Source organism: Protopterus annectens, chromosome 1.part1 (assembly GCF_019279795.1).
Source record: "Protopterus annectens isolate FY-2018-M chromosome 1.part1, PAN1.0, whole genome shotgun sequence".
Classification (NCBI taxonomy): Eukaryota; Metazoa; Chordata; order Ceratodontiformes; family Protopteridae; genus Protopterus; species Protopterus annectens.
Genome location: NC_056726.1, coordinates 1,437,341,344 through 1,437,360,514, shown reverse-complemented (window position 1 = coordinate 1,437,360,514; position 19,171 = coordinate 1,437,341,344).

Genomic DNA, 19,171 nt, shown 5'->3' with positions numbered 1-19,171 from the left:
GAGAGCAGTTCTCACCTGAGCGTTAGAGATGTTTGGGGGGCTACAATCCTCTGGTATAGATATCTCACCATTTGGGGGGGGGGGAGTTTGCACTGAACCTGTCAGCCAGTGTGTTGGCAATGTCTGTAGGTTCAGTAATTTTTACATCATTTTGAACTAATTCTGAGCATATCTGGGAGTTTCCTCCCAGGTTTCTAACATAGCTAAAGGAGGCCTTATGATTGTCTTTTGAGTCCTTAGCGACTTTTCTCTCAAAATTTGCCTTGGATGATTTTATGAGAGATCTTAGTTTTTTACTTATAATGATCAAAGATGTCTTCCCTTTTAAGGATTTTGCTCTATCTTGTAGTAGCTTCCTCCTTTTGTTGTAGAGCTTGTTTATGGCTGGGATCCACCTGACTGGATGCTTGCCTTTGGTACAAAGAGTCTTTGTTTTGTTTGGGATTGCCTGATCCATGCAGTCCTGTAGGTGCTGGTAGAAGGCATTTGTAAGTGATTCAGCAGCTTGAGTAATGGTTTCCGCAGGCTCGGGGGCCTTAAAAGAGACCACACCAGTCTTTAGAAGTGTGAAGTCAGCTTTTGAGAAGTTCTTCACTGTGGTCTTTTTTATCTCAGGTGGGGGCGGGATGTGGACTTCCAGTGAGATTAGTTTATGGTCTGATCTCACCAGTGAGGGGTATACTTCCGGTGTTGAACATTGTGACCCCATGTTCGTGATGATGAGATCTAGTATGTTTTCTCCTCTTGTGGGGATGGTGACTAGTTGTTCCATGGCATTTGAGTTTATGAACTCTAGGAACCTTTGGGCTAGAGTGTTGGGGCTTGAGTAGTGATCCCAGTCTATATTCGGGTAGTTGAAGTCACCTAGTATGATGGTGTTTTGAGATACATTTATCCCCTCCAGTGTTTTCAGGAAAGCTATGTGAGGTTCCTGAGATTGAGAGGGTGGCCTGTAACATGCTACAAATTGCAGAGCAGTCTTGCCTATGGTTAATTGCACCTGGATGGTCTCCGATGCATCGTGCGTTGCCACCAACCTTGAGGTGTGGGTGTCCTTGATGAATATAGACACCCCCCCTCCTTTCTTGGTGTTGTCCAGATTTTGGGGCCGGAACGCATGATATGAGGTAAAACCTGATAGTGTCGTGGTGCTCTCGGGAGCCTTGAACCAGGTTTCAGTCACAGCACAGACATCGATGTTCTCCATACTGAGAAGGGCCTCGAGTGCGTGCATCTTGAGGTTGAGACTTCTGGCATTGAGCAACATTACCCTTAGTTTTTTTCCATTTTTGTGTTCTAGGGTGGTAGGTTTAGAATTTGAGCCTTGCCTAAAAAAGGCACGATAGCTATCTATCTATATATATATATATATATATATATATATATATATATATATATATATATTATATATATGTATATATATATATATATATATATATATATATATGTATATAGATGTATATATATATGTGTACATTATATAGATATATATATATATATATATATATATACATATATATATATATATATATATATATATTTATATATATATATATATATATATATATATATATATATATATACATATTTATATACATATATATATATATACATATTTATATACATATATATATATATATATATTTATATACATATATATATATATATATATAGATAGATAGATAGATATGGGTCTGCTACATGGTAGACTTTTCAGAAAGTCGACTTTCATATGGACGAGACCATATGATCGACTTTCAAAAAGCCGACCATGTAAAATCAACACAAAACACACACCAAACACTTACCTTTCAACAGTTAGCAGGGGGGCAAGTCCCTCAGCACCCTCCATGGGGGGGGGGGGTCCACTCCCCACATCCCTAGTAACTTAAATATACCAACTCCAAGATCGCACTACAGTACGAAAGAAGGACATTTTCCCATTCCACACTGTACAGAGATAGCAGTTCCGCATGGTCAGCTTTTCAAAAGTCAATCATATGGTCTCGGCCATATGAAAGCTGACTTTCTGAAAAGGTGACCATGTGAAGGGGACCCATATATATATAGATATATATATATATATATATATATATATATATATATATATATATATATATATATATATATATATATATATATACATATATATAGCTTCATAGGTAGGTACTAGGCAATTAGCCTGAGGGCATAAGCAAGACTAGCCAAAAGTGTTTTGGCTTTCACCACCCATGCAGATTAAATCCCTGCCCCTCTATTGAGTAGAGCCACAGAAGTTATCCCCGGGGTGAATTTCCTGTTACCCATCCACTCGTCAAGGTTTTTCTTGAAGAGTGCTAATGATGAGCTCTGCTTGATGTAGATGGGAATTTTGTTCCAGAGCATGGGAAGTCTCTGGGACAAGAATCTCTCCAGCATGTCCTGTTTATTGTTGTGGGGAGGTTTTGGTCCCTAGAGTGTGTTGCTCAGAGAGATTGGGATGTTTTTAAGTCGAGCATGTCCATCAATTCTGGGTTTGACATAGCTTTGTATGCCAGACAGAGATCTCCTCGGAGTAAGCGTTATGCGAGTAGAGTTTGAGTTTCTTGAGCCGGTCAGCATGGGGCAACTGTTTGAGGCCAGCAATCTGCTTGGTGAGGTACTTCTGGGGCCTCTCCAGTTGTTGTAGATCTCCTGTGAGGTACATCCCAAAAGGGGCATTATAATCAATGACGGGTCTGATAAGTGATGAGTAGAGGGGGACAATGACCTCCTTTTTTCTAGATGCAAACCCTTTTGTGATTAGGTGGGCCATGTAGAAAGATTTTCTCACCACTGTGGCGATGTGATTTTCAAAGGAGAGGTTACTATCCACTTGGGTCCCAAGGTCTCTTATCACACTTTCTGTGTTAAGTGAACTGCCACCTGTTTGGTAATTTGGTAATTCATAGGTACTGTGTTTTTACCAAAGGAGATGACAATGCACTTTTTGGCATTTAGCTTGTATGTGAAATGCCCTAGTTAGAGAAGGCTGGTTAGTAACTTATGCAGGCTCAAACCCTGTATCTTGCCTATGGATGACAAGGGCTTTAATCCGCTACACAAACTACATTTTGGTTATAGTGAGTGTTGGGTGAAATGTTCTGAAATGGGTACATTTATCATTTATTGGTTCATAAATTTTGTTTCACTTCTTAATAAAAAAAATATTCAATGCTAAAAATTGACTTTGCAATCCATAAATGTTGCTGTATATAACAAGAGATATATTAAATCAGAAAGGTGAAGCAAGCAACACATGCATTTATGTGTGGTCCTCGAAAACAGAGTGCCCTTGGTTTGAAATCAGCCCAGGAACCAAGGTACACTTAATCTGCCACTGGCTGTGTACATTTTCAATGCTTGTCAGATTGAGTTTCAAAACATTTTCAATAATGTTAGTCTCAGTGCATTTTCAATGAATGTGAACTCCAATGCATTTGTAATGAACATGAGCTAGAATGCAGTTTTAATGATGGGAGTTTCAAGGGAAGAGAAGTTTCCTATTGCTGATACTGTCTGCTTTTAACATGTAGCTGGTGTGTTTATCAAATGGCCATTAGTGATTATGCCATAAAAATTGTAAGCAGTGTTAGTAGTGCAGCAGGTAGCCTCACCATTTGGGCAGAAGGCTGTAGGATGTTCTTACACTGATCACTGCTGCAGTTGCCTTAACTATATGGGTTATATACTGTCAAGAATATAACAGACAGACAGCTTCCCAAGCTTCAGGAGACCTTACACGTAACCAAACTCTCAAGCAGCTCGAGATGAGCTGACTAATAAAAAAAAACAAGTTTGGACATGAAGTCCTTCAGAGCTTTTCTGCAGCTGCAGAGTATGCACTTCTGAGGGTTTTGAAGATCGAAGGTTGACTTGTGTTTTCCTTTGCTGGGCAAATAAGTTCCCTTCAGCAAAAAAAAAAAAAAAAACTTCCATTTTCTTATATTTACTGATGTCCCATTACTATCCTCTTTAGGAAAGTTATTTTAAAGCTAGAAGTGCTGTATTTTAATGGACAGTCGTGAGACTGTAATGTGCTTTTAAACAGAGCACTCTTTTTTTCTATCAGTTTTAAGGTAATGTAAACTAACTGATAACATATTTTCTGTGGATAAGTTATGTTTAATTTTTTCCATTGTAAGGCAAGCCTAGTGTTTGAAAATGCTTTTTACTGTGTTTTTTTCTGTCAAAAAAAGTAACTTCTGTGGACCAGTAGTTTTATCGGCATTGGCTGCTTATCTTCCCTGAGAAAGTGGTGCCATTTTTGGCTTGACCATGGAACATATTGTTAGTCCCATTGTCAGTCCTTCTTCCAACCACAAAAAGAAAAAGTTAAGCTAACAGCATTTGCCACCACAGCTGTCTAGCAGTTTCCCTCAGCCACTGGTGGGTGATTCTGCTCTGGCCATTTGTTGTACCTCAGACTCCTCATCATTTACACTGAATCCCTCTGGTGTAGCACATATAGACACTATGCCCCAGGGGTTACCCACTTCCTCTAGGGTTATTGGAGTTCCCTTCTCCATTCTTGTTGGTCCTGTGAGAGGTAATCGGGAATTTGTTCCCTGTTATATCAGAATGCTGCGTCCATCCCTGGTGAAGCAGCTGTTGCCATTAGTAACAAGGATAGCCCCATACTTCATGTCAAAAAGAAGCAGAATACCAAACATGTATCTACTCTCCCTCAAATTTGTTTACATAGGAGTAGTTTATTGGGACTTTCTCAGGGTTTCACTCGGGCTATTCATCCTTCTTGTAGAGTAGTTTCTGGTAAAAGAAAGAAGGATGCCTCTTTTCTTGAAGAGATTCAACATTCTGAATCTAAATCAGAAGATATGGATTCAGGGTTTTGTACTCAGATTAGTGGTTCAGACTCAGAGAAAAGCTCAGTTTATGATTCTTTCTATGGGGGTTTCCCTTTCTCTGAGATTATTGCAAAAATATCCCAGTGTTTTCAGTAGAACACTGAGGTTTCGTAGTCCCTCAGAAAATTCTAAATTGTCACAGAGTAATTTCCAAAACCTCCATCCATTCCTGCTGTCCTGTCTTCTTTAGAGGATGTGTGTCTTGCTGCCTGCAATTTTCCTGATAGTTAGCCAGCTGTCCCTAAAAAGGCAGATAGGATGTATAAAGTTCCTCCATCTTTTAAATGTTTATACACTATTACCAAACCTGACCCAACACCAACAGCTATAGCCTTATTTGACACTGCTGCTAAGCACTTAGTTCATTCCAGTCTTACTCTTTATAATAAGGATGGGAACACCTATTGATAGGTATGGGAACAGTGTATACTTCTGCAACTTTGATTTTCAGAAATTTAAATTGTCAGGTTCATATGATAAAGTTTGTTCTGGCATATTGTGAAAGTATGAGGAATGTTTTATCTACAGTTTCCCTTTGTTAAAAAATGCTTTCAATAACTATGTTTCTTCTATTGCACAGGTCACTACACATTGTTTGCAGTGTATGTTTGATTCTATTGCTACTTCTTTCAGGGCTATGGCCTGTACTGTTTTAAGGATGTTTCCTTGGCTGTATTCTTGAACCTCTCAAATGATTTAAGAAATGAGTCCCAGGTTTCAATAAAGTCTATGTAGGCTCTGTGTAGAGCATACACAGAATGTATCCATGTACATGGCCACTATACTGCCATGGCAGTGCACCATGCATAGTAATGGTGTGGCACACACAAGGGAGGCTTTGTGGCATGAAACCAGTAGATTTGCATGTAACTTAGTGCAGAACATCGCTCTATAGTGATGGTCCTACATGGAAACCTGGTTGTCATATGGCATAAAATAATAGTACACATTAATATTCTTTGCATTTTCTTTTCTTTTTTTTTTTTATTTTTATTTTTTGCCTTGTTCATGCAAAGCACCTCATAGCTTAGCCAAGCTTAGAGCAGTGTACCCAACAGCAGACATGGCCCTGACATCTAAAAATACACCACACAGACAAGTAGCATCACAGTATATCCTAAAAGACATGATCTCCCCACCACCAATTCCACTGTGGCATGATAGTTTGAGTGTTAACCTGTAGTGCAATAGTTCCCTGGTTTAAATCTAGCTCGGGAAACTTTTTCATACATAGTGCTGTGCAACTGTATGAGAGCAATAAATCATCCAATCCTATGACAGTATATCAATGCTTAATTTACATAAGCGTGATGCTAACCCCAGTATTGCATGTTTGCCCATTGCTAAACATTAAAATAAAATAAAAAAATAATCAAACACTCCCATTTTTGAGCCCCAGTGTCATCTGCATTGTACACTACAACCACAACCCAGCAAGCTACACAGCCAGTTACTTAACAGTATGTAGTAAAAGCTACCATTTGCAGTTAGAGCAAGTAAGCATGTTTGCAATGTCTGCTTCAAGGTAAAAATATGGAGAATCCTTGATAAAACAGTAACCTGTAGTGGCTGTAGAATATGGAGGGGGACAACATACACTAAACAGAAGAAGTGTGCTTTGTAAAACTATGGACAATGTCCATATTAGTCGTCAACTAGCAGATGTTGACTCAAGACACATGACTGAATATGCATGACTGTGTAATGAAATGTAGTAAAATACAAGTTCCACTCCCTGTATCTGAACCCAGGTCCCTGTGAGCTACTGACCAACACTACCACGTGCTGCCACAAAGGAAGTGATATGAAAGTGTGCTCCATTAGTGATTATCTGAAGTGTAAAAAATGTAAGCAGAGCACATCAGAGCTTAGTGGGTTTGCCAACTGCTCTATGAAATTCCTAGAAAGCATAAATGGTCATTTTTAGATGTCTGGATACCGTCTGTGACCTTACCTTGTGCACTGCTGCATTGCATGCAAACCATAGCTAAGACTGTTTGAGCTACGCACAGCAACACACAAACAATATTTTTTCTTTTAACTTTTACACACCTGTGACGTAAACGGGTGGTGATCATAACTTTCAACTGTACAGATTGCTGCAGAATGACAAGACATTGGCCTTAAATTCATGGGCCATGTTTCAAGCCTTGAAGCTTTATGGACAATTACTTGCAAATCATGCAAGAATGAAGTCAAACAGTAATGACAGACATTTCAGATTTAGACTTCATGCCCTCCAAAGACTTCTTGCTAATGGTATGCCTGTAAGAGTATCTGCAGTCTAAGTTTGTAGGAGCAGTATGTAACTAATGTCTCACAAGTGATCATGCTCTGTCCCTGATGTCTGTATGGCCTTGCCTAGAATAGGCTGAGAGATATGGCAGTGATACTAGCCAGGTTAATGTGTCATACATCTCACCAGCACAGCTGTATCAAGAATGTTGACATGTTTGCTGCATATATCTGGAGTGTGCAGCATAAAATGTTTGTTGTTCTTGTGGTTGTTGGAAGCACTGATTCCATAACACATTCAATGATGACAACCGCTACAGTTTGCAACAGCCACATTTCCCTAAATATCCATGTTAAGACAGGAATATGTAGTTACTCATATTTGTAATTGTGCAGCAGCAAGATGTAAAGGGTAAATAGCTTAGGGACTCTGTACGCCAATTACTTGTGCCATGGAACAACCATTTGTGCTAAGAGGATGAGCGATATAGCTAAAAGACATGCACCCCAAACACAAGTACAGTAATGACTACTATGGCAACTGGACTACATCCTGGGTCAAGGCAATATACCATAAACTGCACATGACATTCACAGTATGTTTACCTTAGCCCCCGGATCCAAACATACACAATTATAGCAGTCATCAGTGGTCTACAAGCTCCATAACATACCTCATAACCTATCCAGGTAAGTGACTGGGCAATAAAACATATAATTGGAGGACAATGGCCTCCAGATAGGAGCAGATGTCACATACAGACCTTACGAACCTAGAAAGTGCCTAGAATGGCAGATTATGCAATAGCATGAACCGCCGAGAAGTCTGAAGTATCTAATAGAAATGTGGCCTATTATTTTCAAGCAGAAGCCCTCAGGAACCTGCAGGTGATATTCCAGACAAACCAGAGTGTGAAATTAACAGACACATATGGCAGCTATGCTGGATGCAAAAGCTGTCAGCACACAAGTTCAGGATAACTAACATGACAGCACACATGGCTTGCCAGTTGTTTGACTAGTTGACTTCATGACAAATGTAACCATGCCCTATTTCCAAATTGTTAGTCACATGTGTACAGGAGTATGATAACAGGGACACATTACTCCACAGTAGTGCATGTTAGGTCTCACTTGTAGCATATCTTTGACCCATGCATGCAGATATTTCAGTAAAAATGTATATTTTCATGTTGTATCATAGCATGCAGGAATATTATAAATGTCCTGTATGCTGACGTCTAGGACACACAAAACATGTTGTCATGCAGTATGTTAATGATACCTATGGCTAACATACCTACCTTTCATACTCATCATATTTTCTAGTGAGATGGGTTTGCTCAGTCTGGCTCTGCCTGTTAATAAAGGTTGCCAGAGCTCCCACATTTCATCTTCTGTGTTGTTTTTCTACAAAGGCCTCACCCTCTCTTTATAGGCTTATCACCAGCAGCAACAGCAGCAGGGGCAGCTTAAGCCTGTAGATCACACATCTGTATGGAAATTGTCACTGTTGCTAACAAGCTACCTGTGCTGATGTTGACTCTGTGCCCCACTATGATGAAACACAACCCATAAAAAAGGACATGGAGTCTACAATGTTGCCTGATATCTTGCTGAGAAGTTGCCTTGGACTGGCTCATTATAATGCAATTCAGTTGTGTATGATGCATTCTGCATTCCAGAAGCACAGATTGGTTCAGATGCTATCAACTTCTGATGAGAACCAGTATATATAGGCAAATGTGTAGCTAGGAAAACCATTGTGGATGAGAGTTACTTTGAATGTATAACTTGCTGACAGATTTCTTGCTCAGCAGTATCTTTACACAGACAACTATAGCACTCCGATTGGTATGTATCCCTTTTTTTCTACATGATGCATATGAGGGAATATACTAGGTACAACAGTATATTACATCAGTTAGTCTTTATTAGATGCGTACTTATGATATTGCACTTATTTCCAGCCCTAGTCCAGGTACAGAGGATGTAGAGGAAACAAAAAGCATAATGCTGTGTGATGACTAGGTACTCTGATTCCTGGCTGATACTTTTGATAGTAGTTGTCATGGTGTACAGCTGTAGTAAGGGTACAATACTTTACTCTCCTTTCTTGTGGATGGGTAAATCATAATGCCATGATGCACACTACAATGGACTGCTGTGTTGGTTGTGTGCAAATTTGTCATGGCACAAGGCAGAATATGATTGCAGGTATACTGCCCTTGATGACACCACACCTTCTGAATTACTGGCACACTATTGCATGTAAGAGAGTCAAGCAAGCCTAGAATCCAGAGAGCCTTCCTATACTGCCTTATCTGTTCATTGTGTACTTGTACTTAAGTGACTCTCATAAGTGTTCTCATTTTAGTATATTCCAGATGACATCATCATGCATGCAAGTACAAGAACCACATTGTCTGAGGCTAAGATTGGCATCATACTTAATGGCCTGTGACAGCATTATCAGGTCCTGCTGTCCTGAGGGAGGGCCAATAGGTCTGAATGTGCAGCCCTGTGTGAGGAACAATGTCAACAATGTGGTCCATCAAAATAAAACCTATGAGCAGGTGTGTCACTGGGCTACAGACATAATCCACGCTGCAAGAAGGTAGGCAGCTGACATGGCCAAAGATCATCAGGTTACTGGTGATGGGCCTGCAGTGGAATCTCCACTCACTGAGACAGAGGAATTCCTGGCAAGCCTAGGACAGCTCCCAGACATCCATCAGTGAATATGTTGTGGATGTGGGCTTTGCCAGCTCCTCTCAAGAGGGGCGTCCATACAGGCTTACTTAGATAATCAATGCAATACTGTAGCATACATGCTGTATTTTTACATGAGTCCCAGTATATTTTTATATTGGGGAAGTAATTTAGCTGCAATTAATAGCTTCTGTAGAGAATTCTAGCAACATAGCTTGTAAGATTCCCATTACTATAGATATGTATTTTGATCTGTTAAAATATTTGGTGCTCCTCCAATTAAGTATCCCCACATTTTTTCAGGCCCATCTGGAATCGGAAGAGGCTGTGTACCTTCAGTTGGTAAGCAAATTACTTTTATGTCACACATATAGATATATAACAATTTATTTGCTAAAGTGTCATCTGAGACCTGATGGCTGGATTGACGTACTGACTGTAGATTGTCAACTGTACAGATATCTTCTGCATGTCCATGTTTAGTCTTCTACCTGTGCCATGTAGTTTAGATCATACTGATTAACATCCAATGTACTTTCAGGACATTGACAGTTCATGTCAACTGTACAGATCTACGCAGACAGTCCAAAGTGTACATCATTGCAATATGTACCATAACATTGTTGTTTACTGTATTCAGCATGCATACATATTGGGATTACAGTATCATGTCCACATCTCCCTCCCTCGGAGGTGAATAGGTATAAAAGTCTGTAGTAGTTACAGCAGTGTATACAGTTTTAACATAGATTGCTCCATAGCTGACCAGAGCACTGTAGTGCAGTTAGTAATGTATTGCATATGTTTTGTCACAGGTAATCATGGATGTTGATCTGTGTCCCCTATACCACCTGATGTCAGTGTCTCGTCAGACTCTGATGATGATGGTGGCCAAAGTGAGACACAGCTGGGGGTTGCAGAAGCTGAACCTAACACACAGGTTTCCATCCATTGGCCACCCTCATTACCACTGCATTACAGCCACTGTGCCTGTGCATATCCAGTCCCCTGAGGCCACAGATATTGGATAGCCAGAGGGCAGGGACATTGAAGAGGAAAGTGTGGCTACTGTGGCTGCAGTGACTGTTGACACTGGCCATAGCCATACTATTGGTGAGGTTCCATACAGGCAGATTGATTGGGTGCGCGTAGCAAGCCTGCTGTTCCTCCACCACCTGTTGCAGGTATCTCATCATGCATCACTTGGCATATGTTTAGGGCCATCATGGAGGCACAGGAACATTCAGAACGAACCTCCCGATGAATGCTCAGGGTTATGGATGCAACAAAGTATGTCATCCATGACTGCCTCCATCATGTGGCTGATACCCTGGATTGGTTGACTGACACAGTGGACAAAGGAAGTTCTCAGAAGGATCACAGACTATCTCTCATGGAATGCACATTGTCTGTGATTGAACATCTAACTGGAGTTGAGTGTCAGCCTTGTGGGTGTAGGTCAGCAAGTGCATCTGCTGAGAGCCACTGTGGTCATGCCCAATCACACTCCCATAGTGGCAGTACATCCAGAGCCCCTGAAGGCAGTGCCACACCTAGACATAGTAGGCCATGGGGTCATGGTCCTGGGCATTCCCATGAAGGACACATGCCAAGCAAACAGCAGTCACTGCCTAGTAATAGCACAGCATCTGAACCTGGGCATGAAGTTGCCCGTGCAACTCCTGGCAGAGGCAGTTCCCATGTCTATGGGTGGAGACAATGAACTGTCAGCTCTACCATGTATGGTTCACAGCTGTCCAACATACAGACCCATAAGGCTAGCACTGAGCTTGGCTGTGTTCATGCAGTCTCTCTCACACCAATGTCACATTGAGGGCACCTACAGACACACACACACACAACATATCCACAGTCTATCTGACCAGCTTCCCTTGGTTACACACACACATGCTTGCCAATGTATTGGGTCACCCTATGCCTCCTGCACCCCCACCCACCTCCCTGTACAAGTGCCAAATCCCTATCTTCTATCCCATGGATGCAGGGAACTAAAGCTATGTGTCTGATGTACAGAGTGACTATCTACATTACTAGCAATGGCTTTCATCTGTTGGTGCTGTTCACATGTTAATTGCAATGAAACTGTACTGATACTTTTCATAGACATGTACACTGTGCATATCATAATAATTGCACATTTAAATGGATGATGTTGTAAGGTCTGTAGAATCAAACATTGTAGTGTGTCTCATGCATATACGTGCATGTCTCTTTCAGGATTATGTGCTACAACAGCCTGGGTACACGTTTGAATTAATCCTATCAACATCAGAGCACAGGAATGTATGTCAGCACAGGAGACACTTAGCTTCAGCATGTTAATGTAATATATTGTTCAGTGTTGCAAGTATTTTGTCTTGTGTTCTGTGGTTCGTAGGATGTTCCTAGGATAGTGAAAAGATAGTGATTGGGAACATAGCAGTGGCATGACAATTGAATGTTCAATGTCTGATGACATAGATGGCCAAGGTTTGTCTGTCATGGCACACAGCAGCTGTGTTCCTTGTTAGTTGACATATTCCCAGCAACCCATGCTGCCTGGTCTTCAACAGGGTAATGGCAGTGCTCTGCTTGACATGGATGTGATGTTTACTACAGAGGAGTGACAAACTGAGATATGTGTATGTCTCTGCAACATGGCCTATGCCTGACATAGTGCAAATTTACATTACTGGAGCACATACTTGTAGCCCCACAGTAGTTTACACAATTGCAATTTGCAGTGTGTTGTTTCAATGGCTTTGTTCCCCTTGCATGGTCACAGTACTTACTACGCACTTGAACATGGTGTATGTGACTGGACAGACATCTACATCTTCACTGCAAAGAGTTTTGACACAGATTGTGTTTAAGGCTGTGTATACTATGTATTTTGCAGCATGACCACTACTATGCTGGTGTTGAACATTGTCACTTTTGTAAGTCGTTTTTGTGAGCATTTCAAGTATGGGGGAGTATGGTTCATGCAGGTGCCATATGCATGGCCAAGCACCATATTCCATCTGCAATGGTATCCTACACTGTGAAGTACTGTTGTAACGTAGCATGGCATCTTAAACTGCATTCTGTTCTACATGTGAGCAAATGTATGAGCACTGCATAACCATAGCCTGTTGTGATGTATACACAACCAATAATGTATTGCTAATCACATTATTTATTTATTATTATTTTGCTATTTTACATTTGTTGACCGGGAGAGTCCAACTGGATTACATGTCCATTTTCAGTGGAGGCCCAGGAAAAAAAGCTCCAAGAGAACAATGTTTTACAAAACATAGTTTTAAGGACAAACTTTTGACATACAATTTCCATAGAAGAGATTTTGACATACGTATTAACTAACAGATAGGATACATTCATTCTCTACAATATAATATTACATTTTAGAAGATATTCCTAAGTTCAGGATTCCTGTGATAGATTTACTATCAGAGTAAAAGCAGAGAGATGTAGAATAAGGCTCCGAGAGCAGATGATGCTCGCTATATTTGAGAAGGATAACAAATTGATTTACAATATGTCTTCTCCTGGCTTTAGTTGCTTATATAATGCACAGCATTGCTAGGGGAAGTTTTCCCTAACTCCTGGAGAGATGGGATGTGAAGTAGATTAACAGTCCTAAGTGGGTCCAGTACTATGATTGGTTGGCTTAGCAGAGTTACTTAAGTTAGGTGAAGTGTTCTAATGAGACATTAGCCAGGGGGGATACAGGAGTACAGTCGATTATTCAAAAAGTGAGTTTTAACAAGTTTCTTGAACTGTGATAGGGATTTGTTGTCAGTTATGTGGGCAGGAAGGGAGTTCCAGGTTTTTGCTATACAGTGGCTGTAGACAGACTTACCAGCTTCATTGTTATATTTGGTTACTTTGAGGCGGTGTTGTGTGCTAGACCTCAAGGGCCTGGCAGTTGTATAGGGTTGCAAAACATTTTGTAGGGCTGGGGTGTTTTCAGAGTCATGTATTATTTTGTGGGCTAGTGATAGTTGATTGAGTTGAAGTAGTAGTGGTAGTTCTAGCCAATTGAGTTTTTTTAGGCATTCACAGTGATGTGTTCTGATAGGAGAGGTTATTATAACAACTATCAGGTTTGCCTAGGTAGGATTTGCAGAGATTTGTAAGCACAGGGGAGGCATAAAGTAGGGTGGATAGTAGGTGAGTCCTCACTACTGTAGTTTTGGAGTGGTCAGTGAGGAATTTTTTATTGCGATACAGTAGGCCAAGTTTTTTACATACTTTTTTTATGGTTATAGAAATATGTAGGTCAAATCTAAGGATTATATATTTCAACCCCTAAGAGTTTGGTATGATTTGTAGGGGTGATTGTGGTCTTGTTAAAGGAGGAGATGAAGAAAGAATTAGTGAGAGGTGTGACTCTGTGGGAGTTAAAGAGTACTAGCTTTGTTTTACTTGGGTTCAGAATGAACCTTTGGTTTGTAATCCAAGTTTCTGCTAGGGAAAAGCATTTTTGTGTTAGGGAGTGAAAGATGTCAGTTGATTTGGCTGCGCATATTATGGTGGCATCATCTGCATATTGCACTATTGAGGCTTTAGGAATACTGTTTGGGAGCTGATTTGTGAAGAGGGTAAAAAGAAGTGGCCCCAGGATGGAGCCTTGGGGTACTCCTAGGGAGACTGGTAAGGAGGGGGGAGAGTTGGTTTTGCCACATAACAGCTAGTTTTCTTCAATCTAGGTAGTTTTTGAACAAGGAGATGGCAGGGGTGGTAAGGTTTAATGTTGCTAGTGAAAGAAGGAGTTTATTGTGGTTAACCATATCGAATGCTTTGGACAAGTCAAGGAAGGTGGCAGATACAAGGAGTCCATTGTTTCTGTGAGTATTGACAATGTTGGTGAATTCTGTTAGTGCAGTGGTGGTGCTATGGAAGGGTCTAAAGCCATGTTGTGCTGCTATTAGATTATTTTCTAAGAGATATTTCATTAGTTGCTTGTGTATTACCCTCTCTAAAAGTTTAGATAAAGGGGGTAGTATGGCTATAGGGCGGTAGTTATTCATAGGTTCATAGGTTGGCACTAGGTTATCAGCCCTAGGGCCTATACAAGCCTAGCCCTAACAATTCCCTGGCTATTTCTTCCCACACTATTTACTTCCTTGGACCCCTGTCTAGCAGGGCACCCTCTAGCTCCAAGGAGGTTCCCTCTTTATGTAGAGGGATGATATGTGGTATTTTCCATAGCTAGGGTACTATACACTCAGAGATGGATCTGTTAATTAGGATGGAGACAGGATATGATATGGCTTCTGCAGCCAGGTGGAGGTATTCAGCAGTAATTTATCTGCGGCTAGAGACATTGCTTTGAGCTTGTGGAGTAGTTTTTCAATGAATTTGGTTGGTTCTGGGTGGAAGCTGAACTTGGGGCAATTGTTAGTTGGGGTGGGGGTGGATTTGCAGGGGTGGTGATGTCATTGGTTGTTTGCAAGGGTCTGGATGGTTTCTGTAAAGTATTTATTAAACTGAGTGGGGATGTCTTCTTGATTGTTATCTATTTTTGGGGTTGGGGTAGTTGTTTTTACCTGGTTGTAGAACAGAGTTAATTGCTGCCCCAAATTTTTGTGGGTTGTTCCTATTCTTATCCTGTAACTTTTTGTAGTAAGATGTTTTGTCTATTTTAGTGAGCTTTTTGGCTTTGTTAAGTAGTTCAACATATATTTGTTTGTTCAATTGGGATTTACTGTTGAGGTAGTTGGTCTAGGCCTTGTTTCTTTTTTTGAGGAGGGATTTTGTGTCTGTGGTTAACCAGGGAGCATATTTAGTTTTAATTCTTGTTGTTCTGAAGAAGGCATGATAGTTAAGGGTGTTTAAAAAGGTAGTATTGAAATATAGTACAGCTTCATCAAGAGGTAGGTTTTTTAGGGGGTCCAGTTGCACATTTTTAGGTCGTTTATAAAGTTGGAGCAGTTAAAGTGTTTTTTGTTTCTAATTAGGTGCGTAGATATTTAGGTCAGTTGTGGTGATTTTGATCTGAGTAAGAATGTGGCTTGGTGGTCACTCAGGGTGTCTGGTAGACACCCTGCTAGGGATATCAGTGATGGGTGGGATACGAGTATCCAGTCTATAGTGGATTGGTGTTTAGTTCTCTTGTCTGTTCTTGTGGGGGAAGTGATGAGTTGGGTTAGGCCATTTAGGTTAATATGGGAGAGTGGGTTATGACTACAACAGTTTTGCCAGTCAGTATTAAGGTCTCCTAATACTATGCTTTCCTGGGGGAGGGAGTTAGATATCCATTCTAGGAGTTTTTCTGTAATGAAGATATTGTTGCCTGGAGGTATGCAGCATCCTATGATGTTGATGTGTTTACTATCATTAAGTTTTAGTGTTGTTAGAGTGAGTTCAACTTTCTCGAGGTCTGGGGTTGTTGTCTACTTTCTCAAGGATGAGGTGAGATTTATACAATATAGCAACCCCCCCCCTTTTTTTTTTACCTATTCTATCACTACAAATTAAATTGTAACCTGGTGGAGTGATTTCATTGTTGTGGTTGCCTGGTTTAAACCAAGTCTCTGTTAGTATGACTATCTCAGGTTGATGAAGGTCGTGGACTTTGTTTAGCATACTTCTGACATTTAAATTTAAAATGAGGAGTGTGGATTTATCTTGGTAGAGTAGGGTATCATTCAGGTTGAGGGTTGGGGCTCCTAGATTTTGTGGGCCTAGGTTTGGGTGTATATCAGTAGCAGTGGCTATGGAGAAAAAGTGGACAGCGTTCCACTGTCTGCCCTAACTAACATCCACTAACAGCTCTCTCACACACACACACACACACACACACACACACACACACACACACACACACACACACACACACACACACACACAGACACACACTCACACAAAGTTGGCTACATTGAGAACAGTAACATTACCTATTAAGGTTAAAATACTACAGAGTAGCTCACACACACATAGTTGGACAGACTAAGTATAGAACCCCCTACCTATCTAAGCTTACACACTACAGATCAGTTCTAGATCTTTCTTTACAAAACCTACTTGCGATAACGCCCAAATTCAAAATGATGTCACTTCACAATCTGTCAACTCTTCTTCCTCTTTCAAGTTTCTTGATAACACTAGACTTAAAAGATGCTTATCGTCACATTCCTATTCATCCAGAATTCAGGTGTTTCTTAAGGTTTTGTGTGGCTGGATCACATTAACAGTTTTCTGCCTTATCCTTTGAACTATCCACTGCACCAAAGTGGCTGTCTGAAGTTATAGCTCATTGCAGGCTACAAGTATCCACATATTTCCATATTTAGATCACTAGTTTATCTTTGCAGAATCTTTTTCAAAATGTCAGAAATTTCTCTCTTGGGTGAGAGATCTGTTGCACAAGCTGGGATTCCAAGAGAACATTCAAAAGTCTTTCAATCACTCAGAATTATGTTCCTGGGATGTCAACTAGACAATTCAGTTCAAAGAGTTTTTCTTCCACAGGAAAAAAAAACATAGATTTTTATCAAGATCTACTGATAAGGTTTTCCACTCAGACTTCAGTCACTGTGAGGGAATACCTCAGAATTTCTGGTCTCATGACATATATAATTCTCATGATACCCCTAGCAAGACTCCACATAAGAAGGATACAGTGGTATCTAAATTATATTAGTTCCCAGCATCAACACCCTTTTTCTTTTCTAGATCCCAGTACTGAGGTTTGTCTAAAGAGAAATGTTTTGTTGGAGGCAGCAGATATTCTTAAAGCAAAGTCTCCCTTTCTGCATCCCACAGATGCTTCAAACTTTGTTTGGGAAGCAGTTTTGTGAGGGATAAAAGTGCAGCAGTTGTGGGACACCAAGAACAGACGCAAGCACATAAATGTGAAGGAGATTCTTGCCCTGATCAAGGTACTCAACTCTCTGAAACATCTTTGGTCCATGGGACCTCTTCAAGTGGTTACAGACAATACCACAGTCATGTGTACATCAACAATCAAGGGGGAACCAGATTGTACCCCTTTGAAGACCAAGCATTTTAGATTGAGATATAACTTTACAGCATAATCTCACTCTATATGCATCCAACATTCCATCATAGCAAAACTATGTAGCAGACAAGCTGAGCAGGACCAGGGAAGACCCTCATGAATGAAAACTAGATTGGAGGTCTTCTAAGATTTGATCCATCTTTGGGGAGTTTCCCAAGTATACCTCTTTGCCTCCTCTCTGTACAATCAACTGGCTAAATTCTGCTCCAGAACTCCATGCAAGAAGGCCTGGAAGACAGATACCTTTTTGTTTCTTTTCACAGGAATGTTCCTGTATGCCTTTCCACACAGTCCATTAATATCTGGGCTACATCTGAAGTTTCAGGAGGAATCCCTCAAGATCATTGTGGTGGCTCCCTTCTGGTCCAAGCAACAATGGTTCTCCCTTCTTTTGGAAATAAACAGGGACAATTACTACAAGCTTCTTCCCAGAATGGATCTACTCACACAATAAGAGGAATATTTCATACACCCCAATATCCATAATCTTTAATTGACTGTCTGGATGATAGCCTCTTAATTCCCTTTAGGCACCTGTGTTTTGAGGACATGCAATAGGTACTAATGGAGAAAAGAAAGCCTGCTACTATAAAATCATATCAACAAATGGAAAAGGTTTCCTATTTTGTGCCAACAATGCAACCATTACCCATTCAGGCCTAGTTCTGCTAATGTTTTTTAGTATTTGTGTGAGTTACTATCCTATAGCATTTCGTATTCCTCTGTCAAGGTTCATTTATCAGCCATTTCAGCATGTTTGCCAGTGGATCCTCATCTTTCAAGGCAATCTCAATGCAAAATGTTCTTGAAAGGGGTTTTGCATAAGATGTCTCCAAGTTAACCGGTGGCCCTTCCTTAGGATCTTAATTTTGTGTCAGAAGAGCTAACACTTATTCCATTTGAACCAATTAATCTGGCTGACTTGAGGTTCTTAACTTGGAAAACTGTTATACTGATTGCTCTCACCTCTATAAGAAGGCTACTTGAGTTGCAAGCTCTTATGGTAAGTCAACTATACCTCATTTCCCTAGGGGCAGGGTTTTCTAGTGAACTAATCCTTATTTTATTCCTAAAGTGGTATCTGAGTTTACTTTAAGCCATACTATCCATCTCCCCATTTCTTTCCTGAACATAAAAATTAGGGAAAAGGATTGCCCATACCTTGGATGTCCACAGACAACTCAGGCTCTGACTTGACAGAACTAAATCTTTGAGCTCTTCAGATCAATTTTTCAGTTCTTATGAAAGCAAGAAGAAGGGGCAACCTGTGCCAACAAATGGCTGTCTAAGGCTATTACCTTTTGTTATA